Raw genomic sequence first — 7666 nt, forward strand, 5'->3', positions numbered from 1 at the left:
TGTACCCACTCTGACCTGACTCCTCAAATAAATTCATGTCCACAGGATACCAACTGTGCTTAGGCCCTAGTCTGGGTCCCTGACCCAGGGTGGGGGTAGGGAGGGAGCTACCGGGAGAGGGGCATCTGCCAGGTTTAGGTACCAGTGGTTGGAGACCCATGAGCACAGGTCCTGTAATAGCTCCTCTCCGCCCATTTGTGACCAGTCATCCTGAGCCTGTTTTCCCTTTTTAACATCCTTGTAGATGGTGAGATCGACACAGTGCAGATGGGACTAAATGAGATGAGGTATATGCAGTCCTTAGAAGAGGGTCTGGAACCTACTGGACAAAAAAATGCTCAAAAGGAAAACAGCTCCACTGTCAGTCTAGAAATGCCTGCAGGGTCAGGTCTATTTAGGAATGAGCCTTGGTCCTTGCTCTGGTCGGCAATCGAATATAATGTAATTATTATAATACAAGACCCCCCTCTCCCTTCCCCAAAGTAAGTTTGTTAATTGGGGAGCCGGGAAGAGTCCCCAGAGGAGCTGGCATTTGAATGGGGCCTTGAACAATGTCAGGTTTGCCCATGCTCGGGTGGTGATGTTGGGGTGCTGGTGGTGAGGAACAGTATTCTTGGAAAGACAGTCCAGAGTAGTGATTAAGACTTGGTCTCTGGTGCCCGACAGCTTAAGTTCAAAGTCCAGGTTTATGTGTGACTTTAGCCTGTTATTTAATCTCCTCTACTGCCTCATCTGTAAAATGGGTATTACACTAAAAAGGGTGTCGGTTGAGATTTGAATGAATTAATCCTAGAAGGGCTTAGAACTAGGTTTCAAGAGTAGAGCTCAAATGTGGGTGTTACTAGTAGAGGGAACTGCTGCCCAGAGAAAGGCTAGAGGGGAATGTATGTTTGGGGAGTGGCCGGAACACAAGACAGAGAAGTCTAAAGGGTCAGGTGGCAGAGGAATCTGGTCGTGATTCCCCTGCCTCTCTATGAGTGGCTCCCAAGAAGTAAGGAGGTAAAGCCTGGAGACTGTGAACATTAGAAGCCAAGACAAGGACTGTAAAGTATTTGTAAGAGTTTTTCAAATAGGTAATATATTCACATGTATGTTTTGAATTTTGCACCAAGTGTCACCTTCTACCCCTGACTCCCAGCCATCTGGTTCCCCTTCCTGGAAGCAATGAAAGTAATAATTCATGTCCTTCCAGAGAACGGATCTGAATGTACATAACCAAATGTGGTATAATAAAAATATACATATTTGGTCTTTGTCCTTGGTTCCTGGCACAGAGCTCCTAAAACCCTTGGAATTTCCAGAGTTACAGGAGTGTCTTTTGTTATTCATAATGAGCTCCTTTGGATCCCACCTGAGTTTATGCTAATGAGGTTACTCAGGATGGGGGGGAAAACTGATCACTAGAAAAACTGATCTAGAGGGTGGGAACTTTCAGCTTCCCTACTTCCTCCAGGAGGGGCAGGGCACTGGAGATTTGGAGTTTGGGGGGAGGGTGGCTCCGCCTCCCCCTCCCCCCATCTTGCCCTATGAATCTCTTCTATTTGGCTGCTCCTGGGTATCCTTTATAATAAACTGGTAACAGTAGGTAAAGCACCTTCCTGAGTTCTGAGAGTGTTCTACTGAATTATCAGGCCTGAGGACGGGTGTTGTGGGCATCCCCAAATTTGTAGTCGGCCAGACAGGAGTATGGGTCACCTGGGCATTCCATTTGTGGCTGGCATCTTGTGGAACTGAGCCCTTAACCCATGGGGTCTGCGCTAACTCTGGCAATTAGTGTCCGAATTGAATTGTAGGCACCTAGATGGTGTTGGAGAGTTGGTGTGGACCCATCACATGTATTTGGTATCTGGGAAAAAACATATTTGGTGTGAGACGTGGTGTCAGAAAAAAGATACACCGAATATGCATATATGTCCCACCCCCATTTTTAAAACACTCCAGTGGGAGAATTCCATACATCCTACTGTGTACTTATCAACGTATTTTAAAGATGGTTCCTCGTCTGCACATTCCTTTTGACAGCTGTGTAGTATTCCTCTGTGTGGATGTACTATAATGTATCTCTTTTCCTATTGATTGACATTTGTTTCCACACTTCTGCTATTCCAAACAGTGCTATAGAGAGTCACTAAGACTTTGTAAGAACAGCATTATTCAAATGTGAAAAGGTATCTGTAGAGTGAATTCCTAGAAGAATTGTTCAGCCAAAGGTCAAGTCAAAATTGAAGGACTTTGCCAAATGTCCTTCTGTTGGGGCTATGCCTGTACCGCCCTTCCCCCCCAACCTCTAGCAGAGCATGTGAAGGCTGTTTTCCAGAACACTCACCAATCAGTGAGGTACCAGATTGTTTTATGTTTGCCAAACTGCCAAGTAGAAAATGGTGTCTTGGTGAAGGTTTAATTTGTATTTTCTTTTGAGTGAGCTCAAGCATTATTTCATATGTTTAAGAGCTCTTTGTCTACTTTTTTGTGCACTGTCCTTGTCTTTGCCCATTTCGCCACTGTTTTTGGTACCTGACTCACATATAAGGAAAAATAGCCTTTCAGGATGTAAATTGGAAATATTTTCTTTGGTTTATCATTTTAACTTTGCTATGCAGATTTTTTAGTGTAGTAAAATAAATTTTTGTGGCTGCTGGGTTTTGTGTCATAGTTGAAAACACCTTTTCCACACTGAGATGATTAAAAGAATGTCTCCCTTAGCTGCTGGCTGTATTTTTGTTTTCATTTTTTACATTTAAATCATGAGTTCATCTGGAATTTATCATATACAAAATTCCTGCCCATTTTCCTAACGCCTTTTAGTGAAAAACTCATCTTTTCTCAACAGATTTGAATTGCTGCTCTTATACTAAATTTCTATACGCATTTGGATCTATTTCTAGGTTTTTCTATCTTTCAATGATCTTTGTGTATCAGTACCTCTCTTCATTACATTTAATTATTATAGATTGGATTTAATATCTGGTAGGGTTAGTCTCCTGTCTTCAGGAGTCTCTTGGCTATTCTTTTTTTTTTTTTAATTTATTTATTTTTGGTTGCATTGGGTCTTTGTTGCTGTGCACAGTCTTTCTCTAGTTGCAGTGTGCGGGCTTCTCATTGTGGTGGCTTCTCTTGTTGTGGAGCACGGGCTCTAGGCTCACGGCCTTTAGTAGTTGTGGCTTGCGGGCTCTAGAGCACAGGCTCAGTAGTTGTGGCATACGGGCCCAGTTGCTCTGCGGCATGTGGGATCTTCCCAGATCAGGGGGGTCGAACCCGTGTCCCCGTATGGGCAGGTGGATTCTTAACCACTGTGCCACCAGGGAAGTCCCTCTTGGCTATTCTTGCTTGTTCAATTTTCCATATGAAGTTTAAATCAGCTTTCCTAGTCCCTCTTCCCCTCAAACAATCTGTTAGAATTTTTAAAAATCTGTTAGAATTTTTTATTTTTTATTTTTTTGGCCACGCCACGCGGCATGCGGGATCTTAGTTCCCTGACCAGGGATGGAACCTGTGCTCCCTGCACTGGGAGTGCAGAGTCTTAACCACTGGACGGCCAGGGAAGTCCCTAGAATTGTTAATTTCGATAAAATCTATAGATTACTTTAAGAACAGACATCTTTATGAAGCATCTTTGTGTCCAGAATGAAGTGTCTGTCCCCTGCCTCTACGTACTTCTTTCAGGTGGCACCGATGGCCAGTGACTCCCAAATCTGTACCTCTATTCTGAGGGCTAGTCCCACCCCCAGGCATCTCCCCTTGGATGGAGGTGGGTCCCAAAGGTACCTCCCAAACCTGATCCTCCAGTATCCCCTCCAGATTAGTGTCCCCCACACCATTAATCCACTCAGATTCTTCCCTATCTCCCAAGAGCCATATCCAATCAGTGGCTAAGTTCTGTAGGTGTTTTTAACAGCTTTATTGAGGTATAGTTGACATACAATAAACTATGTATACTTAAAAGGTACATTTTTGTTTTGACATGTATACCCCCATGAAACCATTATCACAATCAAGGTAATGAACATATCCATCACCCCAAAAAGTTTCCTTAAGCCCCTTTGTAATCTCTCCCTCCCACCCTTTCCCACCTGCCAGCCCCTCCAGGCAACCACTGATCTGCTTTCTGTCACTAAATTGCCATCCTTTTCCTGGAATTTTCATAGAAATGGAATTATATAGAAGAATGTACTTTTGTCTGGTTTCTTACACTCAATATAATTATTCTGAGATTCATCCATTGTTGTTCCTTTTTATTACTGGGTAGTATTCTATTGTATATATATGCACCACAATTTGCTTATCCATTCACAATTTGTTAATGAACGTTTGGTTGTGTCGAGTTTTGGCTGTTAAAATTAAAACTGCTATGAATATTCACACACAAGTCTTTGTGTGGACACATGCTTTTATTTCCCTTGGGTAAATGCCTAGGAGTGGAATGGCTGGGTCATGTCGTAGGTGTGTATTTAACTTTATTTTTCTTTTTTTAAGATAGACTATTTTTTTAGAGCAGTTTTAAGTTTACAGAAAAACTGCTCAGAAAGTGTAGAGAATTCCCATATCCCTTTTCCCACCTGCACACAGTTTCTCCTATTAACATTTTGCATTAGTGTGGTATATTTGTTACAATTGATGAACCAATATTGATACATTGTTCTTAAAGTCCATAGTTTACTTTAGGGTTCACTCTTAGTGTTGTACATTCTATGGGTTTTGCATAATGTTATGTATCCACCACTACAGTATCACACAGAAGAGTTTCACTGCCCTAAAAATGCCCTGTGCTCCCTTCCCCCACCTTCCCTGAAACCTTGGCCATCACTGATCTCTTTACTGTCTCTAGTTTTACCTTTTCCAGAATGTCATATAGTTGGAATCATACATTATGTAGTTTTCTTATACTGGCTTCTTTTTTTTTTTAAATAAATTTATTTAATTAATTAATTTTTTTGGCTGCCTTGGGTCTTTGTTGCTGCGTGCTGGCTTTTCTCTGGTTGTGGCGAGCGGGGGCTATTCTTCATTGTGGTGTGCGGGCTTCTCATTGCGGTGGCTTCTCTTGTTGCAGAGCACGGGCTCTAGGCGCACGGGCTTCAGTAGTTGTGGCACGTGGGCTCAGTAGTTGTGGCTCACGGGCTTAATTGCTCCGCGGCATGTGGGATCTTCCCGGACCAGAGCTTGAACCCGTGTCCCCTGCATTGGCAGGCAGATTCTTAACCACTGTGCGACCAGGGAAGCCCCTATACTGGCTTCTTTTACTTAGCAATATGCACTTAAGCTTCTGGCATCTTTCTGTAGCTTGATAGGTTATTTCTATTTATTGCTGAATAACTTTTAAACTTTTGCTGTTTAACTTTTAAAGAAACTACCAAACTATTTAACAAAGTGGTGGTATTCTGAATTCCCACCAGCAGCGTATGAGAGTTCCAACTCCTCCACATCCTTGCCAACACTTGGCATGGTTGGTATTTTTAATTTTAGCCATTCCAGGTTCGTAATGGTGGTCCTTCTAGTTGATTTAATTTGCACTTGCCCAGTGAATAAGCATTTTTTCATGTGCTTATTTGCCATCCAATATCTTCTTGGGAAATGTCCATTCATATCTTTCAACCATTTTTATTGGATTATTTTTTAAGTTGTAAAAGTTCTTTATATATTCTAAATACAAGTCCTTCATCAGATACACATATATATATTTGCAATTATTTCCTAGTCTGTGGCTTGTCTCTTCATTTTCATAATAGTGCCTTTTGAAAACAAAGTGTTTTATTTTGATAAAGTTCAATTTAATGTTTTTCTTCTATTGTTTCAGCTTTTTGTGTCATATTGAAGACATCTTTGCCAAGCCCAAGATTGCTAAGATTTTTCCTATGCTTTCTTCTAGAGGTTTTACAGTCCTAGAGTTTATATTTAGGTGTATAATCCAGTTGGAGTTACATTTTGATATGGTGTATCCTAAATAGTTATCAAATCCATCTATTTCCCACTTGTGTCTACCAGCTCCCTAGTTTGATCCACCCACTCCCAGGCATCCTTCTCCTTCATTTGTACAAATCTGAGCAGCCTTCTATGTAGAACAAAATCCATCTTCCATGGCCGACCCAGATCTGCCACAACTCTTCTCTCCCTTTCTCTCTCTGTGCTCAAGCAACACTAAGAACGTTTCAGTTCCTCCATATGCCAAGGCAATTAATTCCCCTCACTGGCATCTCGCCCACCCCTGCCATAACTCTCTTTGTCTGATTTATGCCTCTTCTAACACCTAGATTAGCTAAGGCTTCAGTTAATGGGCTTCCTTCACACCATTCTTCTTCCCAATTAATCGTGGGTCTAAAAGCTGAGGCGATGTCTGCTTCCTTCAGAGGGAGCCAAGGCCATAGGTCTTCACCATCTTGTGCCCAGGTGAGCACAGTGCCTTGCACATACAGGAGGTGGTCAGTGCCCATTAACAGTCAAACGCAGTCAGCAGGAGTGACAGTTTGGTGGAAGTAATTCTGAGGACTGTGGGACACATAGGTTGAGCCAGAGGGCTTTGAGGGGAGGGGTGGCCTCTGCTACCTCTCCAGAGAGCATCTTTCCTCTCCCAGGCCCCTGCTCCCTGTGATCCAGTCACAAGGAACACTTGCAATTCCCCTTATTGGCCTGTGTTCCCCCAGCCTCTGGACCTTTGCACACGCAGTTCTTTCAGCTAAGAACACCCTTCCCAGCACCTCACTGCCTAGTTAATTCCGACTTTTCCAATAGGATTCACCTTCCTTAATCCCCAAAGCTGAACCAGGAGAGCAGCCTCCTCTAGCACGGGCTGGTCTGCCTTAGTCATGGGTCTCTGTTAGGCAAAGACCTGTCGGGGGTTTAGTCAAGATTGGACACATTAATGCCCAGTGGTGAAGAGCAAAGAGCTCAGAAGCTGGTTCTAGCCCTGACTCACCAGTTGAAGGAGCTGAGCAAGCCGCACTCTCTTAGGCCTCAGTTTTCCTCATCTGTAAACTAGGAGTGAGAATGGAGTCAGATTAGATCAGTGGCTCTTAACCTTCTTGGGGTCACGGGCCCCCAAATCCTAGGAAGGCTATGCACTGTTTCCCCAACAAAATGCTTGTGTGTACATCATATAAGGGCTGCGACCTGCTGGGTAGGGGCCCCCAAGGTCAATCAAAAGCCCTGAGCTGGGGGACCGGACCGCTGCAGTCTCGCTCCCTCCTACTTCTCGGCTCTCCACCTTCTGCATCTCCGGAGGTGGGGTCTCTCCGGGTCCCGGGTGGGCCTACTCTCCCGCTCGCAGTCTCTCCCGCCGCCTCCTGGGTAAAGCGGCACACGGGCGTTCCCAGGTGGATGGGCGAGCGAGGGCTTGGAGGAGAGGGCAGGGATGCCGACCTCGTAATTTCCAGGTTCAAGAAACCTCAGAGAGCAAGAGAAAGATGGGCTTCCACAGTTCCTCATTTCATCACAGTCGCTGCGCGAATGGGGAAACTAAGGCCGAGAGGGGCAGGGACTCACCCAAGGTCACGCAGCCAGCCCGGGCGTGGGGGACCGGTTCCCCGAGCCCCGCCCGGCGCCCGGAGCCTGCGTCCCAGGGCGCGGGGGTGGCGTGGGGGTGGGGTCGGGGGGAGCCGGCCCCGCCCAGGAGCCGGGCTGCGGCGAGGACCCGGCAGGGTGGGGCTGCCGTTTGCAGAGCGTCCGGCAGGGGTCG

Source organism: Eschrichtius robustus, chromosome 11, assembly GCF_028021215.1.
Source record: "Eschrichtius robustus isolate mEscRob2 chromosome 11, mEscRob2.pri, whole genome shotgun sequence".
NCBI classification, from domain to species: domain Eukaryota; kingdom Metazoa; phylum Chordata; class Mammalia; order Artiodactyla; family Eschrichtiidae; genus Eschrichtius; species Eschrichtius robustus.